This window comes from Neomonachus schauinslandi, chromosome 14 (genome assembly GCF_002201575.2).
Source record: "Neomonachus schauinslandi chromosome 14, ASM220157v2, whole genome shotgun sequence".
NCBI classification, from domain to species: domain Eukaryota; kingdom Metazoa; phylum Chordata; class Mammalia; order Carnivora; family Phocidae; genus Neomonachus; species Neomonachus schauinslandi.
This window is the reverse complement of record NC_058416.1, coordinates 63,386,181-63,398,736: the sequence shown is the minus strand read 5'-3', so window position 1 is coordinate 63,398,736 and position 12,556 is coordinate 63,386,181. Positions and strand designations below refer to the sequence as shown.

The following is a 12,556-nucleotide window of genomic DNA, read 5'->3' as shown; positions in this document are numbered from 1 at the left end:
CTTGTCAAGTTTTTGGTTGCTATTCCTTCAAATATTCTTTCTGGCCCTTTCTTTCTCTCCTCTCTTTCTGGGACTCCCATTATGTGTGTGTTGATATGCTTGCCACTGTCCTTGAATTCTTTTAGACTATGTTCATTTTTCTTCATTTTTTTTTTTCTATCTGATCTCAGACTGGATAATTTCAACTGACCTGTCTTCAAATTCATTCAGTCTTTATTCTGCCTGCTCAGATCTGCAATTTGAACCATCTAGTGAGCTTTTTCATTTCAGCTATTACACTCTTTGGTTCCAGAATTTCTGTTTGGTTACCTTTTACAATTTCCATCTCTTTATTGATTTTCTCTATTTGATTAGAAGTTATTTTCATTTGCTTTAGCTCTTTTCTCATGGCTTTCTTTAGCTCCTTGAACATACTCAACACAGGCAACATAAAGTCTTTGTCTAGTAAGTTCAATGTCTGCTTCCTCAGGGAAAGTTTCTGTTGATTTCCACTGTGAGTAGGTCATTTTTTGTTGTTGTTGTTGTTTCTTTGCACGTTTCCTAATTTTATGCTGAAAACTAGATATTTTGAATACTACCATATGACAATTCTAGAAATCAGATTCTTCTGCCTCAGAATTTGTTTTTGTTGATTGCTGTAGGCTATAGCTGTATGTTACTTTTTTTTTAAGATTTTAATTTATTTATTTGAGAGAGAGCGAGAGAGCACAAGCAGGGTGGGGAGGAGGGGCAGAGGGAGAGGAAGAAGCAGACTCCCCACTGAGCAGGGAGCCCAATGCAGGGCTCAATCCCAGAACCCCAAGATCATGAACTGAACTAAAGGCAGATGCTTAACTGACTGAGCCACTCAGGTACCCCTGTATGTTACTTTTCTAAACTATTTATTATGAAATCTATATCTTTTTCCATGTGTGGTCCATTCCTTTGTGTTGTCTTTCACTAGTGTTTACACAGAAATGTTTTTGAATATCAAGGATTGTGTGTGTGTGTGTGTGTGCGTGAGAGAGAGAGAGAGAGAAGGCTATTTACAACTCTGCCTTAGCATACACTTTCTACCTGCACTGAGACTAGAGATCCTACAGAAGTGAAAACTTGGAGTCTTCTCAGGCCTTTTCAGAGTATGCATCCTGCCCTGGGTATGCATATGACTTTCTATATACCCCAGTAGACATGGGCACTTTGGGATGCCATAATTTCCCAAAGAAACTCTCTTTTCAGCTTTTGCTCCCAGGCTTTCAGCACTCTATTGTTTGCCTCAGCTGGAACCTTCTGAAACAAGCAGCTGTGAGTAGTTCATTTGCTTTACAAGGCTTCGAGAAATGCCTGCTCTTCTCTGCCTTGAATGAGTTCTGAATTAGGTGAAACAAGTCAAGTGTCCATCAACCTTTTAGGCAGCCCCAGACATATAAGAATACACAAACACAATTCTTTGAGAATAGGTCTGCTTTCTTCCCTCTGGAACCAGGGACCAAGATCCCACACTGGAAATGTTGGCAGCTGTCTTCAGGACTGCCGAAATGCTGGGGTTGGGCATGGAGCAAAGATAAATAAAAATGCCAAAATACTATTCTGCCATTAAGTTACCTTCTTCTTGATTCAGCATTTCTTTGTTGTTGTAAATCTTTCACTGTTTTCTGGAGTTCTGAGAAAGTTATTCTATTTTTGCTTGAATTTTAATTGATGCTGTGGAGGGAAAGGTCTTGTTGCTATGTGCTCTGCCATTGTCACTGATGTCTTCTTTTGGTTTCAAACCATTTTTTTATTCCAACTTCTGGTTTTTTATTTCTTGTGTGTACATGTATTGTGTATATATATTGTGCATATATATACTCCTTCAAACTAATTGAATAGGAGATATTTATGCATCTATATAAATAAAATGCCACAAAATAACTAAATCTAACAGGTAATAATACCAAGAGCCATTAGTAATACCCTGCTCTATTCTCATAACTTCCTGCCAATAAAACCAGATAAATAATTGGACTATAACAGCATCAAATATGTCCCTTTCAACCTTTTTTTCTCTAGTCCTGCTCCAAAGACTGTCCCAGTTGCAAAGCTGCACTGCTGTTACTGCCCTGAAGGCATCTGAAGTCCCCACCTCCTCCCCCCGCCCCAGTTTTACCTCTCTGATTAGAGGAACTAGGGAATGGGATCCCAAGAGTTAAAGATTAAAGGGGAGATACTGGCAAGAAGAAAGACAGAAGGGGGTAGGTTCCTCTAATTCTGTTACAAATCAGTACAAGTCTGCTCTCACCCCGAAGTACATATGCATGGAATGAACCCAAAAGAACTATGATATAATGAACTACTCAGGTACCAGTCTGATCCCTGAGTGGTGCACATGCAGGGAAGACCAAATAGAAAAGCAAAGAATTTGAGAACTGAACTGACATTGAACCACCACCCACAGAAAGTGAACAAAACTTGTGACTTGAAACGCACCCAACTAACTGCAGAAACAAAGAAAAACAAATCAACGGTTCCCCAAAAACTTTACATGACCCAGGGTCTCATAACATAATCTTCAAAGTGACCAGGATATAATCCCAAATTACTTGACATAAAAAACACCAAGAAAATCTGACCAATTCTCAAGAGAAAAGACAATAAAGCCAACTTTGAGATTACCCAAATGTTGAAATTATTACAAAATGATTTTAAAACATCCATTACAACCACATTCCATGAGGTAAAGGTAAACAACCTTGAATGAATGGAAAGATCAAAGTTGTCAGCAGAGAAATAGAAAGTACAAGAAAAAAATAAATAAAATTTTAAAACTGAAAATATACAGTATCTGAAATTTAAAATTCCCTCAATGGGCTCCATAGTAGAAGAGAGATAACAAAGGAATGAGTCAGTAAACTTAAAAAGATTAATAGAAATTATCCAACACAAGTAACACAGAGCAAAAGATTAAAAATCTTAATAGACCCTCAGGAACCTGGGTCAAAAAGTCTATAATTTGTGTCATTGTGCCCTTAGAGTTATCAAAGGAAAAGAGAAAGAGACTGGTGCAGGAAAAAAAAAGGATAATAGCTAAAAATTCCCCAAATTAGGTGCACACATAATTTACATATTCAATAACCTTAGCAAACCCTAAAGAGGATGAACTCAAGGAAACCACTCCCTGATACATAATAACCAAGGTAAAGAAAAATTGAAAGCAGCAAGAGAAAAATGTCACATTACATATAGGGAGACAACTATTTGAATTACCATGTATTTTTCATCACAAACCATGAAGACCAGAACACTGTGGAACAACACCTTTGAAGTTATGAAAGAAAAAAACTATGAACCCAGAATTCTATATCTTGTGAAGATATCCTTCAGGAATGGAGGCAAAACACAGACATTCTCAAATGAAAAAACAAACAAACAAACAAAAACTAAGAGTATTTATCATCTGAATTTCTGCTCTAAAAGAAATGCTAACACAAGTTCTTCAGGCTGAAGGGAAACGGTACTGAGGGAAAACTTGGAACTTCAGTTATGAAGAACAGCAACAAAAATGGATAAAAATGTATTTGTTCTCTCTCTCTCTCTCTCTCACTCACACACACACACAATTATAACCATGCCCCAATTAAGTCATGGCATTTCTAGAAATGATTCTTGGTTTTTCTGGTTTTGGAAATATTTTGTGTGTGCAGAAATAATTGAGGGTATTATGCTGCCCATGTGTTTTGAGTAGTCACTCTTATTTATACAAGAAATATGAAATATCCAAAGATATGTCACCTAATAAATAATCACTCATAATTAGAAACATAAGAAAATGGGGCATATATTAAAAAGGATTAAAAATACATATGCTAACTTCAAGATGATTTGCAAACGTACCCAAATAGCAGATTTGCAAAATGAAAAATTTATGGCCAGAATGACAGGGTACCAAACTCTGTATTTATATACTAAATTTCTCTAATTATTAGAATGTGAAGGCAGAAAAAATTTAAAAAGTGGTAGGTATCAAAAGAAATAGAAAACAAGGAGAAAACAGTTTTTCTCAATAAATTTTAATTTGAGGGTTTTTAATAGATTCTGTTTATTTATCATATATTTTCTCAAATAGAGCTAAAAAAAAGACTATTATCACTTTATGGATTTCATCCAGGTACTTGGATTTAAACACAGGCATAAAGTTAACTTAGGTATAAATCTAAACATAGGAATAATAATTTATTATACTTTTGAAAGTAATTCAGAGGTTATTGCCTTAACCAACATTTCCAATTCTCTAGTTTTCAGGGGATTCAAAATGTGACATGCAAATGTGGAAGATCCACGGTTCTCATGATTGTGCCAATATGTGTAAGCTAATTTTGAAATTTTCCACTGAAGAAGTAGGGCATTCCGTAAACCTAGCCATTCTTAAAGGAGAGCTCTGAGCCTTGTGGTCATTTGCTTTTCGGTGAAAATGAAACAGCAAGAAGTTTCATTGGTATGGGTTTATAGGTAAGTTAATGAATTTAATGCAAATTCTGCCTAAAGACAGAGTTTGAAGAGTTCTACATATATTTCAAAGTCTTCAGCTTATACCCCCAAGACAGTTTTATTATTTATTTGCAACACCATGTAGCCAATGTACATGGTATCTAGGAAAAAATACCTTGGGAAGCAAATATTTATATTTAAAGGACTTCCCACAATTTTATGCTCCAGACAGAACAAATGAAAATCAAGTTGATACGTAAAACTGAGGTTTTTCTTTTCAATTCAAAATGAGGTTAAATATAGATAACCATTAGCTGGAAAGAGTGTGCTGGGACTTCAAAATCAACTAAGCAGTCAAGCTTTTAGGTTGAGTACATGAACGTGCTAATACTAACCATTTTGATCTACAGGAATGGCCATTTCATTAGCATCAAACTCATACAAATGGAGAGAAGAAATACATGTCTACTACATAATTCTATTTGAAATCTTATTGAGGTCATTATTCCAGCACTCCTCAAACCTTTTTTTGCTAAAAAGAGCAAGAGAGTCTTTCTGGGAACACTACAAAGCCAACGGAAGAATGAATGACAAGATCATTTCCTTCAGAGTTCTCCCCACCTTCACAAATTGGACTAAAAACTTCCACTGTATGTCTCCAAGTGGGACTTGGAATTCCCCACTACACCCACCTCTTAATCCTCCCTTGCAAAAGCTCAATTTTCTATTTCCAGTTTTTTTATTGACATATTGTTGGAGCCAAAAAAAAAAAAAGATTTTTTTTCCCTTCTGCCTTCCCATTTGGATCCATCATTTATTACCTTGGCTTTATGTGCTATTGTTTAATAACTTTTAAAGTATTGTAATTTCTGCCTAAAGGTTCCCCACATAAACTGATATAATCAGAGAGAAAAATGGCATTCTGGGAACATAGAAGAATGATAAATGAGGAACTAGGAAAAGGACGTGAAGCTGCCAGCATCACAAATGTCCACTCCATTCTTCCTTCTAAATTTATCATTCATGACCAGGTCTCAGGTCTTTTATATCTTTCCTTACTACTCTGACCTGAAGGGATCTGTTTCTGAGTCCTATATTGTATAATGTCTTTATCTGGCACTTGGAAATATATATCTTATCATGTCAGTTGCTGTCCTAGGCTGGGTCACCAGGAAAAGACTCAGATTGAGATTGATGTACAGGAAGTTACTGGAGAGGGCTCTTGGCAACACCCCTAATAGGGGAGTGAGGAAGGCAGGACTGAGTCAGAGGAGAAGCTGGACTGGGGATGCAGTTGCAGTGGAGCCCTTGGAGGGTCCTTAGGGAGCTTTGGAGCTGGAATGGCCGTTCACAACTGTCCAGAATTGAGACAAGGGGGCAGAGCCTGTGTACCCCACTTGCCCCCATCACTGGCCAGAAATTGGATGTGGGCTGTCCCCAGAGATGGGTGTTATGTGGGCAAGGCAGCTTCCTACAGTTAAAGACCGTGATTGCTATGAGTAGTCATGAATCAATTCTCCAGGAACCTGGGGGGATCAGTGCCACCATCATGGAGGGGGGAGGGGCAACACCCCACAGGGCAACTAGGTCATCTTGTTCTAGACATTCATGTCCTCAGCATAAGCGTCCTGAAGGCAGGCACCACTCCTAGCGTAAGGTCTCAAGCTTAACAGCTACCTCACAGCTGAATATCTGTGACAAGAAGCAGAACTGAGAGTATGAAGCAGTAGTTCTCACTCCAGAAAACACTGGGACTTGCAGGGGAGAGTGCAATTCTCACTTTGAGGTACCTCCTTTGCCCTAAACACGTGGAGATAGAGTTGACACTTGGACAACATGGGTTTGAACTGGACAGGTCCACTCACACACAGATTTTTTTAAGAGTTGACAGCAAAAGTCAGAAGACCTTTCTTTACAACTGCTCGCCTCCAGTCTCCATAGCACCCACCAAAGGCAATCTGCACAGGGGTCATGCCTGCTGCCCTCTGTGGGTCCAGGAGGCCCCCTGGGCAGCCCAGGCAAGGGCAGGACCTGGCAGGGCTGCAGGTCGCCCCATGTATTGATGGGGGGTGGTCAGGGTGAGCACCAGGGCTGGCAGGCAGGAGGCTGGGCTGAAGTAAAGGAACCTGCCCAGAGGGCAGAGATGGCACAATGGTAAAGCACAGGGAGCCCCTCCCCAATCTGGCCCCTGTCCCGCCTCCAAAGGCCAGTGCACTCACGTGTGGCCTTGGTTGCTGATGGCCCCCCATTGTTGCTGGTCACCTCCCTGCCTGCAGTCCCCCCTGGCAGCTAAGTCAAGGCCCCCCCCCACCGACTGCCAAACATCACCATGCCATCCTGGGGTGGGACCCATCAGTGCCCCTGCATTTGTCCCAGCCTGGCCTGCCTATCCCTGTATTTTTTTTCAGTAAATATACATAAAGCAATATAAAAGTATTTTCTCTTCCTTAGGATTTTCTTATCAATATTTTCTCTTCTCTAGCTTACTTTATTGTAAGAATACAGTATATAATACTGTAAGATACAAATTATGTGTTAATCGACTATATTATCAGTAAGGCTTCCTGTCAATAGTAAGTTATTAGTAGTTACATTTTGGGGAGTCAAAAGTTACAGGTGGATTTTCCACTGCATGGTGGGGTGGGGGGTGGGCAGAGCTCCTAACCCCTTCATTGTTCAAGGGTCACCTGTAATAGGTAAATTATGAAGCTGATGGCCAAGAAGATATAACCAGACACCAGCCAAGGATAATCACCTCTAAAGGGCAGAACTAGAAGAGAAATTCAAAGCTGAGTGTGAGCCGTTCTTGAAGCAGGCAAAAAAAAAAAAAAAAAAAAAGTTGGCTTCATGGTGAACATCTAATTACATGCTTGGTATGAGCAAGGAAACCATCATTAGGAAGCCTGATTAAAACAAGGGTTTGGGTTACAGCTCCTCAGATTTTGAAAGGATGCTGGGAAAAAATCTGCTCCTGACCACTTTGTGATTTATAGTTTATAAGGAGCTGTGTGCTTGGGGAAGAGGGAGAACGTGGATTGTGACCACATACCAGGGAAGTCCAAATCCCCAGTGTCATCACAGGACAGATCTCTGTCCCCACAGGGATCCCATGGGTCCAGGTGGGAGCAACTGAAAAGCTTTAGAAAGAAAGATGAGCATGGAGGATGTGGAGGAGGAGAGAGCTAGAACCAGAGCAAGAGAGAGAGGAAGGGGCTGAGACCAAGGAAGCCTTCTTATTCAGTATGAGTAAACAAATAGTAATTCAAAACACATGAAGAAACACGAATTCACCAAAGGTAAAATGAAAAAATTATGCAACATACTGAAAATGACTTTAAATTCAGTTTCTAGGGGTTCTCCAAAAGATAAATAAAGTAAATCCTGAAAAGGGAACAAAAAATTATTTTTTCAAAGATAGGAGAAATGAAATAAAATAGATAACACTGAAAAACAGCAACCAGATTTCTTAGAAATTTAAAATATAGTCATTTAACTATTTAAATAGATCAGTAGGGAAGCTACTCCCTAGATCGGGTGGAGACAAAGATAAATTTAGTGAACTGGATGACAGGACTGAGGAGCTCACCCAGAACTCAGCACAAGATTAAAAAGAACATGTAAAACAGCAGTCAGCAGACATGGAAGACAGATGGAAAAACTCAACATAGACTGTTAGGGATTCCAGAAGAGCAGCAGAAACTGTGGAAGAACTATTTGATGAATTGCCTTCCCATTACTTGTAAATTTATTCATGAAACAAACCAGTTTCATAACTACTGTATGAGAGACATCTTGTTAAAGACCTCAGAGTCTTTGGATAGAACAAGGCATATTGTACCCTTGTGATCACACATATTACAGAGAAGCAGAAAATACGTTAGGTATATCATAAAGATAACAAATTTCCAAATTTGAAAGAAATTCGAAATGACATTTTTCTTAAATCAATTAGAAACCATATTTGGTTTGTATTTTTTCATTTTATTTATTTATTTGACAGAGAGAGAGATAGCGAAAGCAGGAACACAAGCAGGGGGAGTGGGAGAGGGAGAAGCAGGCTTCCTGTGGAGCAGGGAGCCCGATGCAGGCCTCGATCCCAGGACCCTGATCATGATCTGAGCCAGAGGCAGATGCTTAACAACTGAGCCACCCAGGTGCCCCTAGAAACCATACTTGTAAAAAGATAAAGTTGACTCTTAATGTGGGGTTAGGGCTACTGACCCCCCCACAACACACAGTCAAAAATCTATATATAGGTTTGGACTTCCCCCAATTTCACTACTAATAGCCTGCTATTGACCTGAAGCCTTAACAACAACATAAACAGCTGATTAACACGTTTCGTATCTTACATGTATTATATCCTGTATTCTTACAATAAAGTAAGCTAGAGAAAAGAAAATGGTATTAAGAAAATCATAGGGGTGACTGTGTGGCTCGGTCGGTTGAGTGTCCAACTCTTGATTTTGGCTTAGGACATGATCTCAGTGTCATGGGATGGACTCCCAGGTCAGGCTCTGTGCTCAGTGGTGAGTCTCCTTGAGATTCTTTCCCCCTCCCCCTCCCCCAGCTCATGCATGCTCCCTCTCACTCTCTCTAAAAATAAGTAAATGAGGGGTGCCTGGGTGGCTCAGTCGTTAAGCGTCTGCCTTTGGCTCAGGTCATGATCCCAGGGTCTTGGGATGGAGCCCTGCATCGGGCTCTCTGCTCAGCTGGGAGCCTGCTTCTCCCTCTCCCACTCCCCCTGCTTGTGTTCCCTCTCTCGCTGTGTCTCTCTCTGTCAAATAAATAAATAAAATCTTTAAAAACCTCGGCTCAGGTCATGATCCCAGGGTCTTGGGATGGAGCCCTGCATCGGGCTCTCTGCTCAGCTGGGAGCCTGCTTCTCCCTCTCCCTCTGCCTGCTGTTCCCCCTGCTTGTGCACTCTCTCTTTCCCTTTCTCTCTCAGTCAAATAAATAACATCTAAAAATAAATAAATAAAACTTTAAAAAAAGACAAAAGGAAAATCATAAAAAAGAGAAAATACATCTACAGCATTGTACCATATTTACTGGAAAAAGAACAACATATACATAGGCCTGGGCAGTCCAAACCTGTGTTGTTCAAGGGCCAACTGTGCAGGTAAATGAACATGTAGAGTTGGCAAGAAGCCAAAACTTTCAGCAGAATTGGAAATTCTAGGTCCTCCATCTCTGAAGGCCAGACATTAGTATTTTAAGCAAGGACACAATTCTGCCAGTTTAGTACAAAAGTGGTCACGCACAATACATGGACACGTTAGTAATGGCTGTATTCCAGTAAACCTTTATTTATGGAGACTGAAATTTGAATGTCCCATAATTTTCATATGTCAGGAAATAATGTGGATATTTTTTCAACCATTTAAATTAACTCACAAGCTGGGTTGAGACAGTGTTGGCCTGTAGGCTGCAGTTTTCTGACCCCTGCTCTAGCCCAAGAAAGCACACTTGAAGGCAAACTGTTCATAAGTATAGAGAAACAAAAAGGACTGTTCTTTGACGTTCAAGGAATGTTCTTGTAGGCATTCCACAGATTCCGTGATGTCTGAGGGTCATTCCCCATTTATGGAGAAGTAACAAAGCGCAGCGTGACTCATTCACACCAGGTGGTAAGCACCTGCCCTCACTGCCTGCACCCATGCGGTTTGTTACTCGGACTAGACGCCCCCCCCCACACACTTTCACTTTCTCTAATTTCACCATTTCCAAAAGGAAGTCAGGCCAAAAATCAGAGCCCACGTTGTAAGTATATGCCAAATTCTTAATATCAGGAGGTAGCTGTTCTATTGTGATGTTTTATTAGAAAGGAAAAAAAGATATTCAGGTAGAAATGTATTCATAAACACAGAGCCTTGTGTAAGCACGCTTACAAATTCCTGCTGAGGTCTCATAAGCTGAACTGTGCAAAGGAGACCAAATTGGATAACACAAGCACCCAAATAAAATGGCTTTCCTTGCACGTTCTCATGGCCCTCCACAGGCGGGCTTGGCAGAGAACGGGCCAATACAAACATCCAATGTGGATATGAAGAATTTCCTTTAGTAGGATCAATTGATTAACCAGTCCCACTCACACAGAGGAAGGCATTTCCAAGTGCAGTGAGCACTGGGGCTACCTCGTGGAATGGCCAACGCCTTTGCAGGAAGTCAAGGGCAGAGATCCAAACACAGGAGACAGGAAGTCGCTCAGCCTTCTGCAGAGCCACCCAGTGATGAGCCTTGGCCTTGTCCTTCCAGGTCTTCCTTCTGGAGGGGAGGAGAGCACTTGGAGGCTGAATGATGCAGTGGGATTCAAGAATATGGATGCTATTTGCTAGAGCACTGAGAAAAGCTTTCATGTAAAAGTGAAACTTCTGAATTGGGGCTTTTTGCCAATTCAGTAAACCAATTATAGGACTAAGGGAAGAGAGAGAACAGTCAGTATTCTTTGGAGCTTTTACTTTTTTTGTGTTTTAAACCATGTTATGATGTCAGCAACTCACTCTAAACAACTGATAGTTTCCATGTCTTTCTGCGAAGGCCTGAGAAGTAGAGGGTGTGAGTGTGGGCCTGGCCACTGTAGAAACTCCCCAACTGCAGACATCTTCTGACTGCAGACATGTCCTGCCCATGCCCCTGCTAGCTCCCCGGGATCTACATATGGCGCATAGGGCAGGGAGTGGTTAGCGGTGACACCCCTGAGCACTGGGAACAGAGGGGCAGCTACACTGTTCCCTGGTTCCCTCTGGATGAAAATCCTGCAAATTTCACAGTGAAACAAAATAAGACAGGAACTTAGATATTTACCAGACTTGGCCCCATTCCACCTCCGGTTCTGGGACTTCACAGATTTTCCAGACTGAGTTGTCTGCCTCCCTCATTTATCCTCAAAGAAACGACATGGCAACTCATGTACATCAGGGAGTGGCCATTTGGGAATAAAAAGCCTTAGTCATTTTTTAGATGATTCAAACTATGAGCCAGTATGGTTTGATGTCCATACATTTCCTTTCAGTTGGAGAGGATGTGGAAGAAAGAAAATATAAAATAAACAAGTAGGACATGAGAAAAATCTGCTCTGCTGATCAAGCTGTCAAAATTAGAAGGGAGAATTTTAAGGAAATTCTGAACTTATGAATGGTCTCATTTCTAAGAACTTCAGTTATCTCAATAATTCGTTATTTCAGGGAAGAAAATGTGCCCTTCTGAAATGTGTGCTTCCCCAATTCTCACTGCATTCACCACGATGCAGTTTTGACAGAGAAGTCCTTTCAAACATCTTGCTCCAGATAATTGATTGGTGCATTTCCTAATGTTGACCAGACTATAAGTTCCTTGAAGGTAGGAGCCAAATATCACACCTCCCTAGACACTCCCGAGTGTCTAGCACAGCGCTTTGCACATGAGTCCCCATTAAATGGCTCCTGAAAAGACATAATAAATGAAAATCACATAAATGAGAAAAGGTAGTCCTTGTGTACTGATCTCAATATATGTTGGCAAGAACGTTTCGCATCAAGCCAACAAGAAGTCTGCATACTTCTTGTTATTTTACGAGGCCAGTTTGCCAAATTTGGCACCAAGGGACCTACAAATGGTAATGAATGGGAGAAAACAATTAGGTTACTGAGTCCATTCCCTGGCAAGGCAGGCTCATTCCCTGTGGAGCATTCTTCCAGCAATTAGCTTTAGATGTTTTCTGCACAGTTATTCTGCAATTCCTTTAGGAAAACAGTGAATTCAATTCTGAAAAAAAAAGTCTCTTCTGCTACACTTCATTCTCTTAGACCCCATATAACTTTGCCTTTGTCTCTTTTTTCTTTCACATCTCTTTAAGAAGTCTGGCTTAGTTCCACATGTATTGTCAGTCATGAATACGTGTAGAAAGGAGTTATTGTCTTCAGCTTCATGTTGACAGAGATTAGGAAGCTGGGGAATGGTGAAGTGGAGAGTGATGCTCATCAAAGGTAGGTGGAGATTAGTGACTGTCAGCGTACTTCCAGCAGCTCTCCTCCTTCATCACCTCCACCCCCGCCCCGCTTTTCCATTGGCATGAGATGCCCAGATTAGGTGGCCAGGAGGGTCTTTCTGTCCTGGTCGGCTCATCAA

The 12,556-nt window shown here is 40.7% G+C and overlaps 1 protein-coding gene across 1 annotated transcript in view; it reads right to left on the bottom strand.

Moving 5' to 3' along the window:
- Nucleotides 1-12,556, bottom strand: part of PIEZO2 (piezo type mechanosensitive ion channel component 2) — a 500,927-nt gene that overhangs the window by 335,214 nt on the left and 153,157 nt on the right. The gene's annotated exons all lie outside the window — the stretch shown is intronic.